This window comes from Natator depressus, chromosome 1, assembly GCF_965152275.1.
Source record: "Natator depressus isolate rNatDep1 chromosome 1, rNatDep2.hap1, whole genome shotgun sequence".
NCBI classification, from domain to species: Eukaryota; Metazoa; Chordata; order Testudines; family Cheloniidae; genus Natator; species Natator depressus.
Window position 1 is genome coordinate 135,770,096 of NC_134234.1, and position 24,685 is coordinate 135,794,780.

Consider the following 24,685-nt stretch of genomic DNA (forward strand, 5'->3'; position numbering starts at 1 on the left):
CAAGTTTCGAACCGGCTCATTTCTAACTGAGGCCAACACAGTGGCAGGGTCATAGCCTGCCCCCTCCATTATACTCCCAATTATACTCCTCTCTGTGTGACGGTCCTGTTCAATTGCACTAGCAAACTGAGCAAGACCCTCACGCAGAGAAGAGCATACTGCACGCAATTAAAGGGGACAGTAACAGGCATACTCCCCTGGGGGAAATCAGAGAGGCCTGCTCTCAGCACCACATGTCTCTCTGTACTCCTCTGAGGATGAGGCAGCTCCAAGCACAATTGAGCGCTATATAATTGATCAAATAATGCATCACAAGTTACCCGACTAATGGAAAAAATCATTTTTGACATATTCAAGACTGTCAGTATTTTAAAAAGCCAAATCTAGGCATGATAAAAGCATTCAATTAAAGACAGGCATGGAAGTGAACTGTATGGAGTAAAAACAGGAATTCATCGTTTAACACAAAATAAATGAGAGAGCAGGCGGTGGGGAAAATTCAAGTTATTTCATTATGCAGCAAATAGAATGAATATTTATTAGCAAAGGAAAAGAGCAGTGTACTATTAAATAAATGTAACCCAGGTGGACTAATAATGAGCAAAATCTATTAAGCTGCCTTACTCCTAAATTACACTGACATTTTTCTTTAATACATCTTGCCCTATAGTGGATTTGATAGTGTTTCAGTTTAAGCTCCTTTTTGCCCCTCTAATAAAATATTTCCATGGGAACATTAAGTAAATAGCTTGTTGATATTAGCCTTCTCCAATATACTCAATAAATCCCAATTTAATACTCAAAGTCAGACGCTTCTATAGTTAAGTATAAAATCTAATTTGCTCGGATTCCATTGTTAATGGTTTACATTTTATTGTTATTCTGTAAAGTGCATACACTTTGCAAACTTAAAAATATGATTATGTATGCTCTCTCAGGCATGTCAAAAGGAGCTTTAGCTTGGTAAAGAACGGATCTATTTCAGAATGAGTCCAGTATCATATACACTCGTAAAGTATCCCTCCAACCACAGTTCAGATACTTTTCCTAACATATTCTGAAGAATCCAAGTCTTTTGGCTCATTATAATTCACCTGGAAATCTTGTGGGAATTAACTTTCCTTGCAAGATTTCCAATACTTCCTATTTCCATATGGTTTGAAAATACCACGAAAACAGTTTTTCCTGCAGTGTATCAAAATGTACCCTTTTAGTCTTCTCTGGAACCAAATAGCGTTGAGGTGAAGAATAATATGAATGGGATGATAATAGTTCTAATCAGTTCCAAATCCAAACCAGGATGAACTAAAAGCAACAGCCTGGTTTATTCTTTCTCTCAGCCCATCTCACCTGCTGCTCTCATTTGTTCCATTCAGTTGCTCAATCTGTTTCATACTTTCTCAGAGCTTTCAGCAAAGCATTTAAACACAGGGAAACAGAGCAAAATGGGCCAGTTCTTCCCTTCTCTTATCTGCTTCAGTTTGCAAATGGCATGTTCCCCTCTGTCCACTCTCCCACCTAAAACCAGGCCTGTAGCTTTTCCCCTTTCTCTTACAAAATATTTCATGACTGTTTACTGAACACAAAGGAAATTATCACCCAAAATTAGCCACCTGAGCTAATTCTTCCCCAGGCACTTTATAAAGTACACCTGAGAGGGCAATGCAGCCTACTCTGGCCTTTGACATCGTTTAAAAGTGCTAAGATGGTATCAGTTATACTGAATAGACTCAGTACAGTTTTCAAAGGCTCGCAGCTTGGTTAAATCAACACCAGTTTTCCGCAAAGGCACTTTTTGTCACAGAGGACTATTTTTTTTGCCAAATTTCAGCTTCCTGTTAGGGATGAGAGCTGTTTAAAAGACAATCATTATGGCAAAAGTATATTTTTTGCCATTTCCTGCTACTCAAAAAAGGTGAAACGGGTTTAACGCAAACATTTTAAAAATAAATTTACCTTCAGGCAGACTTGGCCTGGAAATATTCAGTGCAATAGATAAGTGAAAATTTTAGAAAGTCATGAGCACCTTGTAACATGGAAACAGTTACGCAACTTTCACTCGTGCAGCTGTTGGTGCACCCTCTATGATTTACATGTATGTCTCTGCACATTATAGATGGAGCAGCAACAATAATGTAATTATTTTTATGTTTAAATATTTTATGGCTGCTGAGCACAAAGAGAGTAATTATGCGGGAGAGCCAAAGAGAGATTGCACTTCCCCAGACCCCTATCCTATCCATTCCAATGGTCCCAAGCTAAAGGCAGAAGCACAAACACAGAATCAGCCTCTTCCAGGCCTCATTGTAACTGTTTCCCAGCCTAAGATCAGCGTCTTCTGCTCTGCTTTGTGACTATAATGCTGTTTCTGCCACTGAGTCATACTCCTAACACTGTCTGTTAACAGACAATATTTGCCTCTCTCCTTTGTGAAAATTGAACATTTATTCCTACCCTATTTTTCCTGTCAGTATCCACTGGATCACCCTTGTCCACATGTTTGTTGGAACCCAGCCAGTGCGGACCACCCTAGGGCCTGGTTGGGGAATATTGGTGAGGATCAGTGTATGGGAGCTTGAGTGCTGGAAGGCACTTAAAGAGTTAATACAGCAGGTCTTACCACACCCAGAAGCAGTGCTGACTCTTGGTATCAATTCCACGTTGTTATTAATAAAGTGCTTACCACTGTTGTAACTGCATATTTTCGCCTTTGCTCCTTGTTCCTGTGTTGTTCCCCCTCCCACCAGACAGGTCAAACTGCCACGGCCACGCTATACTTGTTCTGTGAATAATGAAAGGACTTCATTTACTGGAAATATCAGTCCATCCCCTTTCACAAGCCTTAAATGTCACTTAGCTTTTTTTAAAAAAAGAAAAGCTCAGTTGGACAGAATTGAAATAAATTACCTTAAAATATGTGGAATATCATAAATCCTGTTGCAGACTGCATTCCTTCTTATCATTCTTGACACAGAATCTAAGGTTATAGTACATCACCAGCAAGACAGATATTATTTTTCGGAGAGAGCTACCCTGGTAGCTATTGACAGGAGGGTTCCTGTTAGAGCGGTACCTAGGGTGACCAGACAGCAAGTGTGAAAAATCAGGATGGGGGTGAGGGGTAATAGGCTCCTATATCAGAAAAAGCCCCAAACATTGGGACTGTCCCTATAAAATAGGGCCATCCGGTCACCCGAGCGGTACCAGAAAATGATTTGATCAGTATACAACCGTTGCAATAACTTCAGGCCTCTAACACGGGGAGAGTGCACCAATAAACTGTTATTACTCTGAAGGGACACATAGTGTGGGTTTGTTGTTTTTCCTGTAATTTTATCTTGTTAAGATTGTATATTTTGGATAACACACAACAGGAAAATTGATGCTTTATATTTGAATGCAAAAGAAAGTTGCCTATTAGTTGACTTTAATTAAGAGATGTTTCAAAGTATAAAGTAAGAAATGTGAATGCTAAACTGAGTTATGTGTTGTTGTTGTTATTTCTTTGATGGCAGTAGCAGCAGTAGTACCGGTCATAGATCAGGATCCCACTGAGCTTGGTGCTGTACGAACACAGAACAAAAAAGATAGTCCCTGCCCCAAAGAGTGTTAGCTATTCCTGTGCTCAGTGCTACAAGGGTGAGGTTTTCAAAAAACGTTTACCTTCAATGGGAGCGGGAGCAGGCTTCGGCATAACACCTTGGATTCAAAGTGCTAGGTAGGGGTAACAGAAGGACACAATTGCATTAAAAATAGCAATAGCCAACAACTGGTGGTCACAAGTGAAAACAACATACTTAGAAGACAAGAGAAAAGATATAAATTCAGAGTCAAGTGGAGGTTCTGAGTTGGCATATTGTGGAGAACAAAAATGGCATACTGTGGAGGAGAACGAAAACAGTGAGATGAAGATAGTTCCAAAGAGCTGAGGCTCGCAGATTAAAAGCATATTTTAACTTGGCAACAGAAGAATGATTTGCAGTAAGATAACGAGAAGTTAAATGAAAAAGCTAAGGTTAATGGGATGGTAGGAAATAATAAGAGGAGAAAGGCAAGAAGGGCCAGGTCAGGTGATGGTTTAAATGTTAGAAAGAGAATTTTAGGATGACAGCATAGATGGATGAGAAGCCAGTGAAGAGAACAGGGAGATGTGAACAATGAGGCAAAGGTTTTGAACCAATTTGGCTTGGTTTTCAACCAAGCAAACTAATTGAAGAAAAGATTTTAGAAGACAGGAATAGACATTATTGCAGAAATCAAGAAACTGGCAGTGTTCAAATAATCAAGGCATAAGATCAGAAGGTCACAGCCCTGGTTCTATTTTTCTGTGTTGTGAATGAGCAATTTGAAAATAAATTAGTGTAGAAGATACGTGCGTGGTTTAGCAATGTGAGAAATATATGAACAAAGCTGCTGGTTGAAGAACATGCCAAGGTTCCTGACAAGCAGCAAAAGGGAAATGCCCTTGCTGGTGAAAAAAAAAATGGGAAAGAAAGAGGTGAGGAGAGGGGAACTTCTGTCTTGATCATATTAAGTTTCAGGGAATTGGCTTTTATCCATGAGGAAATCTGAAAAAAATTCAGCTAGAAATAGTACTCTGGCTACCCAAGGAAAATGAACCATGAAAAAAAGAGCTTTTAACTTTAAAACCCTGCTGCTTAATTGTGAACAGCATTCTGGATAGACATGAAAGCTGTATTATGTACAGAGATAATGAATGATTTTTTTTTCTGAAATAGTAGCACAGCACTAAAAACAGTCTGCAGGAAACCAAAGCAGAAGATGGTGTGCAGCTGAACTCCACTTGCAAGTAAGAAACTCCCCAAATAAGTTGTAACTTTTGCATCCCTATTTTTATCACAGAAAGGGAAGCAGAGTGTTGAGAATTTTTTTTTAATATATGAGCTAATAAAATATTTAGAGCATCATTGACCACTCAACCATAGAGCCAAACATCTAATATAGACAGTGTGTTTATTAAATAGTAGTAATGATTAGTAATAAATAGCTCTGCATTTATACAGCCATTTCATCATGATGTTAAAGCTCTACTTCCTCTCTCCAATGTATCATCCTGCTTGGGCTGTGGAAGCATTTTACAAATTCCATAGGTGGTCAAAACATCAGCTTCAGAGTTTCTCCTCTCATTACAAAGAATTCATAGGCTGGTCATGGAACTCCTTATATGTAACTGGGTCACCCATGTCTTATAAATTTGGATCTGATTTACAGTTGTGTTCCAGCACTCAAGATTATTTTAATCAGTTATGAAACTACTAGCAGGCCACAGAATGCAAATTTCTTAAATCTATCCTGAGTAGCATTGCTGATGAGCAGATGGATGGGATGAATTTAATCCTTGCAGTAACTCCACTAGTTGCAGAGGAGTTACCCCAGAGATTAATTTGGTATTGAGTTCAAACCCCTATAGTGCAACCCACCCTCTCTAAAAGTTGCTCTAATTAGTTGTTCTAACTGAATTTCAGCCTTCAGTAGAAGACCATTCACACATGTCCAGAACTTTTGTTTTTGTCTAACAGCAAAGAGGTAACTCATTAGACCTGCTTTCTGCACAGAGGCAGAAAATATCCTATCCAGATTAAGAACACAGTCACAAAAACAAATCATTCCGAGAATGGTAATATGAATATGGTATTGACAACACAACTATTTAGACAGACCTCAGCTGATTTCAAAATGTTAAATGGTGATTTTAATTGAGTGAATACTTGTCATGATGCTTAGAAATTAAGGAGTGAGCCCAGAGGGAGTTGTATATTAAAAGTATCTAATGAGTGCCTGTTTTCTATGGGTAATGAAACAATGATTAGAGTAAGAGATAAGACATATCATGACCCAAAGTACTCTCACATTGGACCTCTCTCCCTGTTTATCACAGTTAATACTCATATACTGTAGTCTACAGGGTCTGATCAAGCTCCAACTGAAGTCAGTGGGCATCTTTCAGTTGACTTCAAAGGGAGTTTGTACAATGCCACAGTCCCCAATATATTCTAATAGACAGCCATCAGTTTGTTGCTGGATATACATAAAGGCTGGAATTTTCAAAGAGGCCCAAGAGATTTAGAAACCCAACCCTCTCTGAAAATCCCAGCAAAGTAAATACCTGATGAGTTTCAGCAACAAACCCTAACCTGGGGAGGAAAAGTGTTTTATTCTCTACATAACACCACAATACCAGCTGTGTGGCTGTCACACTGCAAAGAAATACTTTTCCTTTAAAAAGAATGTTTCAGCAATAATATCAGTGTAGAAAGAAAGACTGCAATGTTTTATTTTCTGAGTTGGTGTCCTTTGTAGCAGGCAGTTTTGCATACCAGTTAGTGCCAGCTTGTGGTAACAATAAAATACTATTTTGATGGGAAAATGATAGTTTCTTTTAGATATATGTCTCTTGTAGTCTGTTTATATTAGAAGAAGATAAAGTTTAATAAAGTGTTCCCAGAAGTTTCAATATCTTTTTTAACGTGTTCCAGGGCTCTTCAGCGAGTGTTTTCCTTCTTGAGCAAGCTCCTGCTTGGTTACATTTTTTCAATTTGTTGGTGGAGAGAGAGTGGCCATGAGAGGATGTTTTTGTAAATATCATTTCATTCATGTTCCTTGCTACTGACCCCCTTTACTTTAGTTTTGGTATAACAGCATCATGTTGTATTATTGAGACATAGCATATACGTACACTGCATTTCTTGATGATGTATTTTTCTGTTTCTTGGCAACTTACATTACAATGGAAAAGAAAAGCCTAAAATTTTAAAGTAAATAGAAAAATAGGGGTGGGGGGTTGACAAGATATTCCAGTTCTTCCAAGCTTAAATTCCAGATGTTTCAAAGAAGGAAGATAATTTAAGAAAGAAGAAATTAGACACATTTTCACATCAAGTAACATTGTTCATACTTACATACCATGATTTTCAGTGTGCTAGAAATTCATAGAAATGCTAGATTACAGGCACTAGATAGAGATGCTTAGAAAATTTAGTTCTCAACAACACTAAACCGGCTTGAGTGCCCACCCAGTGACCTGGGACAATTACACACCAACCCCTGGGCACCTCTAAGAGGCAATACTTCCCCACTCGCAAGCAGAGAGTCTGAGTGTAGCAAAAACTTTTAATAAAAGGAGGGGAGTGACTCAGCATTAATTTGGGAAAACACTGCAACTTGGTTCATAAACATAAACTATGAGCAAAATACCCACCCCCCGGTAAGTTGGGCAGTGTCCTTTTCCCCTCAGATTCTTAAGTCCAGCAACCTAAAAGTCCCTTTAACATGCCCGTCCCTTCTCTGCACCCTACTCACAGTTGCTGTCCTTGGTCAGTGCAGCCCCAGAGTTCAGAGGTTCATCGTCTGAGTTCATCTCCCACCCTGGGTGGAAGGGAGGCTAAGGAGGCACCTTACATGCTCCGCTGCTCAGGCACTCACTTGCCACCCCGCCAACTGATTGCCACACCTCTCTGCGGGTCTCTGCTCTGGCCCTCTCTGCCAGCCACCCTGCTGGCCATGCCCCTCCTCCAGCCGGCCACTTGCCAAGATGTTTTCAGGGCCCACCACTTAACATAGCTCTCAGTGATTTCAGCTGTTTAGTGGGAGAGCCTCACTGCTGGCGCACACTGGGCAGTCTCTTACATCAGAGACACTGTCCTAGAGTAGGTCTAATACTTAGACCTAGATATCAGTGATTTCAGCTCTGCAGCATGTAACAGTACTCTCAAATTGGGTGTAAATTGGCTCTTTCATTATACCATGGAGAGAGGAAGAGTCAAATAGCATCTAGACCCTTTAAACAGGGCCCACACCACTAGGTACAAGTACCTATCCCCACCCTCTCTCAACTCATTGGGCTTTGGAACCCATGTCCCCTGCCTAGCAAGTACCGTTCAGTTGGGAGTGAGTCCCTTCATCAGGATATGCTAGGTACAGTTCTGCTGCCCTCGATTCACACAACAAGGATAACAACCCTTTATTACTCCTGCCCCAATAACAAAGAAACTGGGAATCCAACACCAGCCACAAGTGATCATTTGGGCAAGCAATCCCATCATGCTGAGCACCTAGGCAGGGTGGTGCGCCCATGCAAATTAGATCAGCTCCTGAAGTCCTTTTCTACAGCTCACCACTAGATGTCAGGGAAGAGCTCAGTCAGACTCTGCTTACATCAGGCTTCACAATTTGTGTCCAAACGAAGGGAGAAACAGGTCTCTCCCAGATAGGTGGGAATGTCAGATCTATTTACCTGTCTTCTATGTAAATTAAGCATGGTGGAATCAAAACAATGGAAGCCCATTTACACAGAAATCAGCAGGGGGATGGGAAGTCCACAGGAAGGGAAGAACAGTACAAGGGCATCGTGCCACTTGAAACAAGGTCATTGAACTTTGGAAGATATAAGCAAGGACAGAAGCCATCTTTGGCATCCATCATTAGACAGACACAAGGGACCAGAGCTCTTGAAAGCTGAGAAAATTGGGTCCTTCAATGAAGGGGGGAGGGGTTGAAGTCTCTGGGAACTGAATATGCATGAAAAACCTGCTGAAGCAAAGATCTTTCACCCAGGAAGAAAAGGAAAGCCAGCACCTTGTACTTCTGCAGAAGATCCTGATTGAGGGAAAGTCAGCCATGGCTGGGAAGAAGGAAGGTATATGAAAGGAAACCATCTTGAACACAATCTGTACCTTGCTAGATTAAGTTTTAGACTTTTAGATGCATTTTCACTTGTATTTGCTTGTAATCATTTCTAACTTTATTTCTTATACTTGGCATCATTTATCTATTAACAATAGGACATCAGTTTTGTTTTATTTTTACTATAAACCAACTCAGTCCTGTGTTTGAAGAATGGGGTGTATTAAGTTAAGTTAATAAGCTGTAATGTGCTTTTGTCTCTTTAAAGGAGCAATAAGCCTTATTTCTCAGAGCTGTCCAGGAGAGGGCTGGATACTTCATGGCACTCATTTTGTGGGAACTTCAGGACTGGGAGTGTGTTGTGGTCACCTTGTTGGTTGTAACCAAGGCTGGTGGAAGCCAGAGAAAGATTATAGACAAGGTGCTGGGGTCAGAGTTGCTGGACGAAGTCTGCAGTTATACGCAAACTTCAGGGTGTGATCTTCATGCCTGTAGGCTGGCTGTGAGCATCCCAGACTGGGAGCTATAGCAGCAAAGCATTGTAAGGCACCCAGGATTCCCGGGCAAGTGGTGACACAACCCCTTGCTGATCTGAATTGCACCCCGAACAGTGACAGTCACTGTGTCTTGGAAAAGGTAGTACATGTTCTTTATAGCAAACATTGTTTTTAGATTATATTTAGGAAGTATGAGTAGTGCAAGGGTCTGATGAACAATATTAATAAAAATGTGTATATGAGCTTACCTTTTGTTTCATTCCTCAGAGGATAAAATACCTCACCATGCTTTTAGTTAAATAGAGACATTTGATTCAATTTAGGTGCTATACCCACCTTCAGAATACATTTTAGTTGGTGCTGTTAGTCTCTTTATGTATGAAACTGTTCTCCATAATCCACTTTGCCTCTTGCATGCAAATCTCATAAGGCTAGAGTGTTGCTCCAACCACCAGCAAATTGAATACATTTCCTTTCCTGAGATGGTGACAGCCTTAATTCTCAGGGATCAAATGACAGCATGTACTTGTTAGCAACGTTGTAACTAAAGACTGCATCCTGTCACAGCCATTCAGTGCAAATGCTGAGGCTAATATTGGTAAGACACCATTTCCATGTTAGTTTTCAAATGCCCTTATATTGTCAACTTGGAGCAGACATGGAAGCAGAACCACATCTAGATAAAAAAGGAGATCCCTTTGTTTTATAAATACATCAGAGTATTTTCCTGCATACCCTGGCCGAGTTTCAAGTATTAGTCTATCAAAACACAGAATCCTAAAACACAGAATCCTCAACTTAAGTATTGGAAAGAAGTAACAGAGGATTTGATTGACAGATATTGACAGCTTGACAGATTGATTGACAGATATTTCTAACTAACAATGAACTTCTCTTCGCTATTAATTTGGTATCTTACAAAGTTTTTATTCAGATATAGATTCGAGTCACTTTTATAACAACGTGATTGGAAGAATACAAAACATAATGGTATGAATATAAAATTTATGGAGCATACATTCTAAGAACTTGACTATATTAGGCAACAGGAAGCTAGAAAAACTTAAATTCAGACTGTTAAGGAATAATATACCAAGGAATTAATAAAACATTTGCCTTCTATTGTAAGTAGAGCTGCCCAATAATTCAGTTTACCCATCCATAAAATGGTTATAATATTTATTTCATAGTTTGTGAGGCCTCATTAACATTGGCAAACCACTTTGAGATACTTGAATGAAAGATACTATATATGTGCAAATTATTGTTAATCTTTACAGTTTGGTTTAAAACATCATACATCAAAGTTTACCATTGTTCCAGCCTGAGGGCTAAATCCTGCCCTGGCCAGCACAGTGAAGGGGAAGCAGAGATGCTAGTGCATCCTCTCCATTAGGGATCCTGCCAGCCAAGGCAAGATTCCCCAGAATGTGGAGGGCTGCTGCACACGACAGGGGCACGAGAAAGTGGGGGTGGGGCAAGATGCCATGGCACCTCCCACTTTTTGCCATGGGCCTGGCCCCCTGCCCCACCTCTTCCCACCAATACCCCACGCCCCGGCCAGGCTGGAAGCTGGAGTCTGGCCCAGGTAAGAGCAGCCCAGGATGTCTGGGCATCTGTGGGGAGCGGCAGACCCTCCACCTGCCCGGGGAGGGGGGCTGAGAGCAGCCACTTGCCCATATCCCAGCACCCTGGCTCCCTGCCCAGGGCAGATGGAGGGTCTGCAGCTCCCCACAGCTGCCCAGGTGGCTCTCACTCCGACCCGGCTGTGGCTTTTCAGTCCCCAAGGCCCTGTGGCCAGGCCAGAAGCTGGAGCTGGATCAGGGTAAGAGCCGCCTGGGTAGCTGTGAGGAGCCATGGACCCTCCATCTGCCCTGGGGGGGCCGGAGGTGGGGACCTGGCCTAGGGGATGCTCTCAAGCCCTCCCACCCTGGGCAAGTGAAGGGGCCCAGGCCCCCTGGCCCAGCTCCAGTTTCCAGCTTGGCCTGGGCAGGTAAGGGTAGGCCTCTGGGGGCCACAGAGAGGGCAGGGCCTCATGCCCCCTCCCCAACTTCTAGGAACAATCCATTGTCCTGGCACACAATCATGTACCTTGCTTCTCCTTTGACCACAAGCAGTATGCAACCCTGCTAGCATTCATTGCTGACTCCAGCGTATGTGCTAAGCTTCCTGTGGAGTTGAAAGCTGGCATGTCCTCTAAGCTGCTGACCATAATCCTTGGAGAACATGGTGGACTTGCTGTTGCATTGTCATTATGGATCAGTAACTGGTAGGAAACAAAGGGTAGGAATAAATGGTCAGCTTTCACAATGGAGAGAGGTAAATAGCGGGGTTCCCCAGGGATCTGTACTGGGACCAATGCTGTTCAGTATAGTCATAAATGACCTGGAAAACAGGGTAAAGAGTGAGGTGGCAAAATTACTCAAAATAGTTAAGTTCAAAGCAGACTCCAAAGAGTTACAAAGGGATCTCAAAAAACTGAGTGAGTTGGCAACAAAATGGGAGAAATTCACTGTTGATAAATGCAAAGTAATGCACATTGGAAAACATAATCCCAACTATACATACAAAATCATGGGGCCTATATTAGCTGATACCACTCAGGAAAGAGACCTTGGTGTCATCATGGATAGTCCTCTGAACACATCTGTTCAATGTTTAGCAGCAGTAAAAAAAGCGAACAGAATGTTAGGAACCATTAGGAAAGGGATAGATAACAAGACAGGAAATATAATAATCCCTCTCTATAAATCCATGGTTTGCCCACACCTTGAATATTGTGCGCTGTTCTGGTTGCCCCATCTCAAAAAAAAGATATATCAGAATTGGAAAAAGTACAGAGAAGGGCAACAAAAATGATTGGGGGAATGGAACAGATTCCATATGAGGAGAGATTAATAAGACTTTGACTGTTCAGCTTGGAAGAGAGATGACTTAGGAAGAATATGATAGCAGTCTATACAATCATGAATGGTGTGAGGAAAGTGAATAAGGAAGTGTTATTTACCCCTTCACAACACACATGAACCAGGGATCACCCAAGGAAATTAATAGGCAGTAGATTTAAAACTAACATAAAGAAGTACTTCTTCACACAATGCACAGTCAACCAGTTGAACTCATTGCCATGGATGTTATGAAGGTCAAAAGTTTAACTTGGTTCAAAAAAGAATTAGATAAGATCATGGAGGATAGGTCCATCCATGGCTATTAGCCAAGATGATCAGGGGTTCAACCTCATTCTCTGGATGTCCCTAAACATCTGCCTCCTAGAAGCTGGGACTGGGTGACGGGCATGGATCACTCGATAAATTGTCCTGTTCATTCCCTCTGAAGCATCTGGCCCTAGGCACTGTCAGAAGACAGGATGCTGGACTGGATGGACCACTGGCCTGACCCAGTATGGCTATTCTTATCTTCTTATCCAGGTCCCCTAGTTCTCTGTTGATAACATCCTGTGCTACTGTCTGCAGGGGCTCCTTCCTCCCTCTCTTAACAGAGTGCAGGATTTTGCCCTATATGTGTTTGCCTTATAGTCTTACAAAACACACATGCTGAATTTTTTGCTTATCTGACTGAATTCTTTGCTTATCTCAGAACTTTATATGTATGGAGAAAAGTTTGTGAGGACAAAACTTTTGTTTCATACTACACTGTAGAAGGCTACATACTATCCCCTGAAGTATTTTCCTCCCATTGGCTCTAGCTTTTGAATGCAGTTATTGCTCACAATTACATAGAAAGCAGAAATAATTCAATAATTTCATAAATGTTGTTCTTTTGAACCTCTCTTCTTGAACAACAACAGGTATGTTTTCATTTGTAAATTGGCCAACAAGCTGCAAGGGAGTAAAGTAATAGCGGTGTCCTGTTGTGTAATTCTCTCTCTGGCAAAGAAAAGGAGTCCCTTGTTCTTAACATCAAAATAATGTGTTAATGTCACAAGCTCAGATGAGAGATGTCTCATAGCAGCAAACTTTTACTCATTTAAAAAAATGTGCCTATTGGAAACTACAGAGAAAACGTACTTGAATAAAACTGAATGGCTGATTGGAACAGGTTTAACTGTAACATGTGTGGGGCCAAATTCTAACACATGAATGCACATACATGAAGCAAAGCAGTGCTAACTTGTATGTGCATTTTGACTGAGATCTGCCCAATGCAGCTCTCTTGCACATTCTGAGCCAAATCCTCTGCTGGTGTAAATTGGCATAACGCTGCTGAAGTCAATGAGGTTATGCCAATTTACAACAGCTGAGGATCTGTCCCTTTATTCTTAATAAAGACAGGAATGCTTGGCCTGGAGGGAGGGGTATAAATATGGGCTAATACCAGTATAGGGAGCATATATGTATAAACATAAACTACATTGCCTTTTCTCTCAATACTATGTACCCTTTATCTTCCCTTGTGATGCACATTACAGAGTTCCTACAGAAACATCATTCTACTGGCAGTGTGCCTAGTCACATCAGCAGCCAAAATTGGCATATGGTGGGTAGTAAGAGCATTCACTGTCTGCCAATCCCTGTAACAGCAGTGCACAAGGTGAGTGCAGAGTGAAGTTTCAACCTCACCATTTTGTTTCTCAGTATTTGAGTGTTTAAATCAGCTCAGTGAAGTGCCGTGCTACCCTGAAAAGTAGAAAGGGCATCACTAGCTTACCTGTTTGTTACAGCTTGTTAACGTCTGAATCGCATTTGCTCAGTTGACAATTAAAGAAATGTTTTTTTCAATGTCCACCCTGCAAACTCAATCTGAGCTCTGAAAGTCAATATATCTTATTTCTGATTCATGCATCATTCCAGTAAATAAAGATGCCAAGACCAAACTTTGTCCTCATTTCATGCGACTCCTCTGTCTTCAAATTCTCTTCTCAGTTAAATCTCTGCTGAAGTTATGAATATTGGCTATGTACCTGTATCTCAAACATGTGTTGTATGCCTGGGTGATGCACCCCAGATAGATTTACATCAGGACTAGACAACTATGGGTTTATGACCCATTAAGGACACTCCATCTTCATAATGGGTCATTGAAGAAACTCATCCCAGCCAGCAGGCCCTTCCTGCGGATGCTTCAGACAGCAAGGTTCCAATGGCCGCCCTGTGATTCAGTAAACCATGTAAGGACATGTAATGAGGACATATGACCTAAGACTCCCTCCTTTACCAGTAACTTTCCATGCTCATGTGACATTGGACTCCATCTTAGGCCAGTAATTTTCCATGCAATGGCAGAGGATATAAATTTCAGATTGTGACATCTCTGCTTTGCCTCTTTCCTGCTCGAATTCTCTCAACTGTGAGTACTAAAGGAATACTAAAAGGAGTATTTTGAACAATGGACTGAGGACCTTCCAATCTTTTGGAAGTTACCAGAGAAACTTTTCCAAGCCAGCAGCCTATTCCATCACTGCCACAACCCTGATATAAGGACTTTGCAATAGTTTGTATGTATATGATCTATTAACCATTTATAACTCTCTTCTAACTAAAGATTTATTAATAAAAGAAAAGTTTACTAAGGATTGGCTGACAGCGTGATATCTGGGTGAGATCTGAGATACATATTGACCTGGAGGTAAGTGTCTGATCCACTGGTTCTCAACTGATTACACATTGTGGGCCACATATGCAACCCACAATGTGTTACCTGGGCCCCAAGGGCCGGGCAGCCCCAACCCCAATCCTTGCCATGTGGGGTGGCCAGCTGCCTGCCCTGGACCATGTGGGGCTGGCTAGCAGCCCTGGACCCCGCCATGTGGGGCAGGCCAGCTGCCCCGGACACGGACACCCACTACAAGGGGCCAGCTGGCTGTCCCAGACCCAGACCCCGGAGCTTGCGGGGCCAGGCAGCTGCCTCAACCACTGCCATGTGGGCTGGGTGGCTGCCCTAACCCATGCCATGTGGGGCAGGCCGGCTGCCCCAGACACAGACACTGGAGCTCGTGGGGCCGGGAGGCTGCCTAACTGATCTGGGCCACAGCTGTGTGCTAATTGGGCCACACGTGGCCCACGGGTTGAGAACTGCTGGTCTGATCCTTTGGGATTAGTAGGACTTCACATATGGTGAATTGGGTTTTCAGTTACCTGTGACTATATTAGGCCTGTTTCTCTGGATGGGAGACAAGGGCTGGAATGCCTAAGTGGGACTGAGTTTGGCTCTTGTTAACCAGAGTGGTACTGCAGAAGCTCTTTTGTTACTGGCTTGGTGAATCTAATTATAGAATAAACCCCACCTGGTTTGGGGGATTGCCTTCCCTGTTTCTTGCAGTCTCCCTGAGTGTGGCATTCTTAGTGCGGCCCATCCCTGGTACCTGGTCACATGGGGCACTCCAAATTTTATGGGATCTAGAAGACCCAATAAGGGGAAAGGGGTTGGAACCTTCAGGCAAATAAACACAGATTATGGGTGTCAGTAATACAGCATAAAGGTGTCCCCCAGCACGAACAGGGAGGAAGAATCCAACAGGAGACCCTCCACAGATAATCACCTATTGCGTGAGATGCCCATCTTGATGGGGGTGTGAGTATGAGAACACTGATGCTGGACATCTCATGATATTGCTCCTTCTTCATTTATATCTATGCACCTGTGGCATTGATTATCTGTGTAGTAAGGTTTTTAATAAAGGGAAGCTTGATAACTTGTGAATGCTGTTGTGGTCTCTGCTGTCATTCCTCATGTGCTCCTAGAATTTCCAGACCAAATCACATTTCTAGTGGGAGTTCTCCCTTGGATAATACTAATACTGTAGCCTTTACTGAGCATGAACCTTTGACCCAGGTTACTGTGGTTTAAGATACCACTGGTAATATCAGCCCATCAATAATGTAAAGGCTTCAGTCTTGAACAAGTGTAATTTCTGAAGAAGGTTGATTTTCCCCACCCTACAATGCTAGCTGTTTACACTACCCAAGATGTTTTTCTGTTAAATCCTGGGTGAGATGGATTAGTGGGCAAAGAGGAAGTGAGATGATCAAAGGTGCATGATAATATCATTTACCACATTGCTCTGCAATTTATTACATAGATATCACCTCCGTATAGGAGATACATGGCTTTAAAAATGTCAGCCTAAGGGAATTGGACACCCCGTTCCCATTTAAATTGCTGGGAATTGGGTATCCATATCAGATAGGTGGCTTGAAAACCTCAGCTGTACAATTCACCCACACACTTGAATTCTTCAAGTACAATAAAAAGATTCTCTTTTTTTCACTTGCCTAATTTAACATAGTTTACTGATCTTTTATAATGCTGACCTTGTATGCTGAATTTCAGCTAAAAAATTTTAAGGCTAAATTATATAACTTGATGAAATGGGAGTTTCTAACTAATAATCTGAGAAATTTGCCCTTTATTTTTACATCCACTAATGCAGGGAGCCAGAATGTTAGCCAAAGCAAAAACCTTGGCAATGGTTTCTATACAGGTGATAAAAATATTGATGTAACTCTAAACTTGTGTCTGTGCAAGAATGCCATTACAGTCCACATGACTTTATGCTATTGAATGCCAATATATTCTAGTGTAAGTCAAAATCTTGCTTAGATCACTGGAAGCAGATGAAAAGAAAATATTTTTGTAAAAATTTGTGAAAGTACCGCCCCCAACGCTACATCCGAGGGGTTGGTTTGTAGGATAAACTCCTTCCCCCAGTCTGGGGCCACGAGTATGGGGTCAGTGCAGAAGGATGTGCGTAGATCTGAAAAAGCGTCTTCAGCCGCAGTCGTCCATCTTACTATGTCTGGGCCCTGAGCTTTCGTTAGGTCCGTTAATGGGCATGCCCTGGTGGCAAAGTGGGGAATGAACCATCTATAGTACCCCACTAGTCCCAGAAATGCCCTGACCTGTTTTTTTTTGGAGTGGTCGGGGCCACTTCTGTATAGCTTCTAACTTGTTGAGTTGGGGCCTCCCCACGCCCCTCCCCACTATATACCCAAGGTATTTGGCTTCAGCTAGCCCGAGTGAACATTTTGGAAGGGTTTGCTGTCAGCTCTGCCTTCCTCAGGGTATCCAGCACTGCCTCCACCTTCTCCAAGTGTGTCCCCCAGTTGGGGCTATATATGATGATGTCGTCGAGGTCGGCTGCTGCGTACTTGCCATGTGGTCACAACAGTTTGTCCATGAGCCTTTGCAAAGTAGTGGGCGCACCATGCAGCCCAAAGGGGAGGACGGTGTACTGATATAGTCCCTCTGGAGTTGCAAAGGCTGTCTTCTTTTTGTCAGCCTTGGCCAGGGGGATCTGCCAATAGCCCTTGGTCAGGTCAAGGGTAGACATAAACCGTGCTTTTCCCAATCTGTCAATTAGCTCATCTATCCGGGGTATAGGGTACGCATCAAACTGGGACACCTCATTCAGCTTTTGGATGTCGTTGCAGAACCTCACGATGCCATCTGGCTTAGGCACTAAAACCACTGGACTTGACCATTGGCTATGAGATTCTTCAATGACTCCTAAGGCCAGCATTTTCCTGACCTCTGTCCTGATCTCCTCTCTTTTGGCCTCCAGGATCTGGTATGGCTTGATGTTCACCTTCACTCCAGGCTCTGTGAGGATGTGATGGTGAACCTCAGTAGTCCTGCCTGGCTTTTCCGAGAACACATCCTGGTTGTGTTTAATCAGGCTGATCACTTCAGATCGTTGCTCCGGACTCAACTCTGGGGATATTCCCACTTGGTCAGGCTGGTTGCTTTTAGGGGATGGTGCCCCCTAGCGCAACCACATGCGATTCTCTATCCTGCCATGGTTTCAGCAGATTTATATGGTAGATCTGCTCCAGCTTCTGGCGACCCAGCTGTCGGACCTTATAGTCGACTTCTCCTATGGCTTCTATTATCTCATATGGCCCCTGCCACCTGGCCAGGAGCTTGCTCTCTGCCGTGGGTACGAGCACCAGTACCCGGTCTCCCACCTGTTACTTCCGGGTGGTTGCTTGGCGATTGTAGTATGTCTGTTGGGCCCCTTGGGCCTTCTCCAGGTGTTCGCGCACAAGGGGAGTGACTTGGGCTACCCTGTCTTTCATTTGCAACACGTTATGATGATACATGGGGCAACTGTAATCTCCAAGACACTTTTGGTGCATTTTTTTCTAAAACAAAACCACTGGAACTATGATGATAAAAACAATGCTGAAAGATTCATATAATCATATCACAACTGCTGCCTCAAAATAAAAACAATCCGATGCTGGAATGCCTGCATCATTAATTTGGGGTCCAATTGACCCCAATACCTTTTCAGTGACTTTTTTCATTATACCAAAACCACAACAGGTATGCAGACAAAACCAATGCTAACAAATTGTCCTCTTCATAGTTTGAGAAGACTTAAAGAAAGAAGCAGCTATGGTTTGCCTATAATGTTTTATTTACATTTTGATATAAGTTTGGGGTCCAAGAGACCCCCAAACACCTTGGAAATGTAGTACTTTCTTTTTCCGCACTAACATTGAAGTGTCTGCTGAGCCCATTACCTTTTTAGTGACTTTTTTGCTACACAAAAACCACAACTGGTAGAATGATAAAACCACTGCAGAAAGATTGACCTCATCCTAGTCTGAGAACACTTAATGTATGAGGAGGCACAGGTTTGGCAAGAAAAATTGTAGTTACATTGTTATGCATGTTGGGGGTAAGATAGGAGGGTTAAGCCAAGTTATTCCTGGTAGGACAAAGTAGTCTGGACATAATTGCTCCATTTACAGTCTCCATGCCTGGCTTTTGCAGCAGAGATTAAGTCTAAAGAAATGGGGGGCGGATTTTCAGGTCCTGCTTGGTCTAGATCCAAATAACTTTATTTACCAAATGATATGAATGTTCCTTATAGGGAAAAAAGCTCGACTCCTACCAGATGCAAACATGGATTAACAAAGTCGTTCATCCCACAGGGCAATTTTTCTGACTTTGGTGCTGTTTCAGTGGAGGTGAAGAAACCTTATTTAACTTTCTGCACAAGCTTGGCATACATTTTCTGATATTCTTTATGCTGCAGTCAGTCAGCTGCAGCCCACGCTTCCATCATTTTTGGAAGCTACCTAGTAATGAATAAAAAAGATACTTAATATTATATTAAACCACAGACGTCTCCACTACATGGACTTCTTTCTTGGGAGGCCACTTGGCAAAGCAACAAATTGACCTTTTGTCTATTCTGCACCTTCTACTGTGTTTCAGAGCCACTTTATCTAAAGCTAATTTACATTACAGGAAGTGGGGACCATCACTTAAGCACGTTTAAAGGGGAATTCATTAAACTGCAAAAAAATAAAGCAAAACAAAAATCTGTTTTAAAGAGAATCACCTCTTGTCTGATAGCTCTCTCTCAAGTACCATGATCTTAAGACAATCTTGCTTCAGAGTGGCCCTCTCAATATTTTATAATATAGCTCATTTGCCTTTGATGTTTTTTAACCTCTGGGGTATGTTTGTTAGAAGCCAAAAGACTCTCTTTCTCAGATTAGTGAAAGAAGAGTATTACGGAGCATTATTTTTTGTCCTACAGAGAAATATAGAAAATAAGATTCCTTAAACATTTCAGCCCAGTGTTCCATTATATTAGCAAATTCAAGATCAAAGCATCATCACATTTCAGTAACAATGGACAATTTAATCTGACGTATGGGAAATAAAATTGAGCAAAAATGATGTAGTTAATAAAATTTGAACTAAGGGAGAAATTAGCACTTTTAAAAAGACATTATATTAGTGAAGCTTCTGCTTTGATGTTCCTCTGTTTTGACTGAGATCCCCTGAGTCTCAGAATTAAATAAAGTATATCCTTCCCTTTAAGCTTTGCATTTAAATTTTCCTCAGGAATTTTCTGTTTCTTGAAGTAGAAAGTTAGACTAGTAGCTAACAGAGCAGGAAAGGATCATTCTGCAAGACAGTGGGGTGTCAGGTCTCTATTCTGCAAAGAGATTTGCACAGGTGGAGCTGTAAACCAGCAGGCTGGCCCACTGAAGCTGTGTGGGTGAGCTGCGGACTGTGGGTGCTGGAAATTACCAGCAGTGCAGATCCTTTGGCAGGACTGGGGCCTCGCTGAAATTAAAGAGAGTTTTTCAAAGGCATTGAAAGGCAGTTAGACACCCAACTCCTATTGCCTTTCAACATGCCTTTGAAAATCTCCCCTGGATTCACCAGGCTGGCTGTGACTGAGAAGCTTTGAGGAGGTTGCATTTAAGTACAGTTACAAATAGGTATGGCACCTCCAGATTTCTCATCTATGACTAGGTTCAATACACATTTTATATGGCTGTATTTGAATAACAAAGTAGTTGATGATTATGAGTATGACTTAGTGTGCTGTTTATGAAACTGGACCATGTGTAGGTACGGTATGATTCTACACTGAACTCAAGGGGAAAAGTGTCACAGTGACAAACTCTGTAATGGGAGGTAAACCGAATGTGTTACATGAAGAGAAAAGAAGAAGTCAGCACAAGTCATCTTCAGAGGCTGAAAACCCTTTGGTACAACTCGTCACATACCAGGACCCTCCAACAGGAGCAACCAGACTGAACAGTAATATTTAGGGAGCATGAACTGGCTAAAGGGAAGAAGGCAATGAATTATCCTGTAAGATGAATCATTTGGCTGGATAGAGGTTACTAGTGGAGTTCCTCAAGGATTGGTCTTGGACCCAATTTTATTCAATATTCTTACTAATGACCTTGGCACAAAAAGCAGGAGTGCACTAATGAAATTTGCTGATGATACAAAGTTGGTAGGCATCAATGCAGAGGAGGGTGGGAATGTTACACAGGAAGATCTGGATGACCTTGAAGACTGGAGTGACAGAAATGGGATGAAATTCAATAGTACCAAGTGCAAGATCATACACCTGAGACTTAATAACAATTTCCGCAACAAGTTTGAGGCTCAGCAGTTGGCAGCCTGGGTGTGTGGGTCGATCACAGGATGACTATGGAGCCACCAATGTGAGGGGGCCATGAAAGAGGCAAATGCCATCCTAGGATGTATCAGGCAAGCCATTTGCAGTAGAGATAGAGAAGTATTAGTGCCGTTGGACAAGGCACCGATAAGCCCTCATTTGGAATACTACGTACAATTCTAGTCACCCGTGTCCACGAAAGATTAATTTAAACTGCAACAGATTCAAAGAAGAGCTACTGGGATGATCAGAGGAATAGAGGACTTAGCTTATGAGAGGAGACTGGAAGAGCTTGGCTTGTTTAGCCTCACAAAAAAAGACGGCTGAGAGGGGCAAAGATTGCTCTCTATAAATATATTAGGAGGTAAATACCAGGGAGGATGAAGAGCTATTTCAGCTAAAGGACAATGCTGGCACAAGAACAAATGGATATAAACTGGCCATGAACAAATTCAGGCTGGAACTAAGAAGAAAGTTTCTAACCATCAGAGGGTGTGAGGTTCTGGAACAACCTCCGTGTAGGTGTTGTGGGGGCAAACACCTTAATTAGTTTTCAGAGAGAGCTGGACATATTTACGAGTGCAATTTTATGACAGGGTTGCTTGTGATGGTAGGGGACAGGGCACAACAGCTCTGGGGCTCACTTCCAGTTTATGTCTTATGTTCTTAAAACTACATGCCTCAGGGTTTCAGCTGGCTATCTGCAGAGGTCCGGAAGGGATTCACACCCACAGAGAAAATGTATTCTGGGGTTGTTTATCATCTCCTTCCTCTGAAGCATCAGAGATGGCCATCTCTGGAGATGGGACAGTGGAGGGTGAGGGCCAGGGCTCTGAGTTGGTACTGAGCAGGGTTTCCCTCTCAGGTGCTTGGCTGGCTGGTTCTTGCTCACATGCTCAGCATCACCATATGTGGTGTCTTGAAGAAAGGAATTTTGCCTCAGGTCATATTGGCAATGACACTGGAGGGTTTTTTGCCTTCCTCTGCAGCATGTGGGTCACTTGCCTGTATTATCTGGCTCTCTCTCACTTAATCATTTCCCTGCTATTGAGGTGCCTCAGACACTGGTGCACCTTGGCTCTTCCTATTTTCTGACTGTGGCACATAATAGTCTCCTGTGATCTAATTTCAGTTGTTGGGTTTCGCATGCGGGTGCTTGTGGCCTGTGATATATTGGAGGTCAGATTAGATGATCTGGTGGTCACTTCTGGCCTTAAACTCTATGATCTTCATGAAGGTCTTCTTGTCCACCTTGTATAATCATTATTTTCCTTCTACATGTGCTTCTAGGAACCAATTAGCTGGGGGATCTGATTGTTTTTCATGATTGTACCTACTTCATTCTTCCTATGTAGCTCTTCTGTTCAGGAAGTTCTGCGTTTTATCAGCCACTACAGAACAATACAAAACAAATTATCTTCCTGAACATATGCCAGATCCATGATGCTCCTTGTCTCTGCCAGATAGAGAAGCAAGAGCCATAGCTCAATGTAAGAAACTAGGTCATTTACTTGGCACTTAAAGATAATTCTGGGGCAACACTCAAGCTTTGGTCTGTAATTTGTTCCAGAGTGATGTATGACCCATGCACATTGCTCTTGACAGCACATAAATAAAAGACTTCAGAGTTCAGTATTAGCAGTCCTTTAGAACAGCTACCAGACAAACTCTGATGCTTAATACCTCTGAACTTGGGGAAATTCAGGCTTCAGCTGTATAGCTCAGACCCATCTCTACTTTAAGAGAAAACTTCTTCGCCTACTTTTTTACTAAGCTTTTGGTTTTTTTCTCTCTAAGATTCTAGAGGTTGAGATTTTTTTCATGCTGTGTGAATTAATACTGCCATGTGGCACCTCCTGTCCAGAACGGCTGTACATTTTAATTAGGTATTTGATTTACTGGGTTGTCATTATAATGACAGCAGTGCAAGAAAACAGGCCTGCTGTAAAGTAAAAAAAAAAAAAAAAGGACAACTCGAAGCCCAAGATTGCAGAATACTCTTACAGCCTTTCTAACACTGAAACTTAACACACACGTTTCAATCAGTGCCACGATGGAGGGGGCTCTTGGAGGCTCACATGAGCCTCTTGTTAAAATCCCATCATCAGACTGAAGGGGGCTTTGGGGCTAGTCTCTGAAGGAGTCTAAATTCTGTTAAACCATTCCTTGAAGAGATGCAGTGTCCCAGTGTACTTAAGTACATTTGTATATATGGATTTTGAAGTACCCTACTTACCTGAATCTAAGTATTTTAAATATTCCGTACTTAGTACTTGTATCTAAGTACATTTTAAATGTACTTCAAGTGTAAGTAACTTTTTTATTTGGAAGTGCTTTTTCAAAATTGCTTTTCTGAAACAATCACATCCCTCCCAACTGTCCTGGATTCTGGTTGGCCCCAGAACCCACTGTCCCAGCTTGGGAGCTCCAGGCTCTGATTTCTGGGTGACAGGGCTTTTTTCTGTTGGCCCTGCTGTTGTGCTATCCAGAGAGGGTAATGGCCCCACCCGCTTCCCTCCTGATTGGTCACCACAACCAATAGCAGAGATACTCATGAATAGGGCCCTACCAAATTCATGGCAATGAAAAACAGAACACAGACTGTGAAATCTAGTCTCCCCCTGAAACCTGCTGGTGAGTAGCAGAGCTGGGAGTGCCCGAGCCAGGGCTCCTACAATGCACCAGGCTCCAGCTACTAGTCCTGGCTAGGCTGGGGAGGGATAGGACTTCCTGTTCTCCTGCAGGAGCTGCTCCCTGGGCTGGTTAGGGCCCACCTCCAGGAATCTCTCCCAGCTTCAGGAAGCTCTACACCTTGCCCCACTTCCTGCCGCCATCACTCCCCAGCCATGGGGGGAGTGGTCACTGTACAGGGAGCAGCCGCAGAGTTTCTTGCAGCAGGAGAAGATTCCTGAAGGTGGGTCTGACCTGGCCCAGGGATCAGCCCCTGCAGGAGAAGAGGAAGTTCTGTCCCTCCCCAGCCCTGCCAGGACTAGCAGCTGGAGCATGGCACACAATAGGAGCACCCAGCTGGGGCATCCCAGCCAATGGTGCCGAAACTGGAGAGGCTAGGGAGCCATGCCCCCCACTTTTTAAACATGGGTATGGTTTGGGGGAGCAGAGGGCGGCATTGCCCCTCCAAAACTGCAAGTCTTGGGCAGGCACAGAGCGGCACCGGCAGGGGCTATGCTTCATGGTGGGGGACACACACACATCTACAAAGGTTCCAGCACCCTTGGCCCCAGCCCTGCTGCTCCCCAGCTCCAGGCCCAGTACTCAGGAGGTTAAAGGGGCCTTGGGTTGGCTGTGGGGGGTGGGGGACAGCAGTGCCACCCTGACCACAGGGCCCTGGGAGGTTGCTCATCCATAAGGCCAACGCTACTCCCCCCTAATAGTGATGAACTACACCCCCATAAGAACATAAGGCCATGCTGGATCAGACCAAAGGTCCATCTAGCCCAGTATCCTTTCTTCCGACAGTGGCCAATGTCAGGTGCCCCAGAGGGATAAACAGAACAGGGCATCATCAAGTGATCCATTCCCTGCCGCCCATTCCCAGCTTCTGGCAAAGAGGCTAGGGACACCATCCCTGCTCATCCTGGCTAATAGCCATTGATGGACCTATCCTCCATGAACTTATCTAATT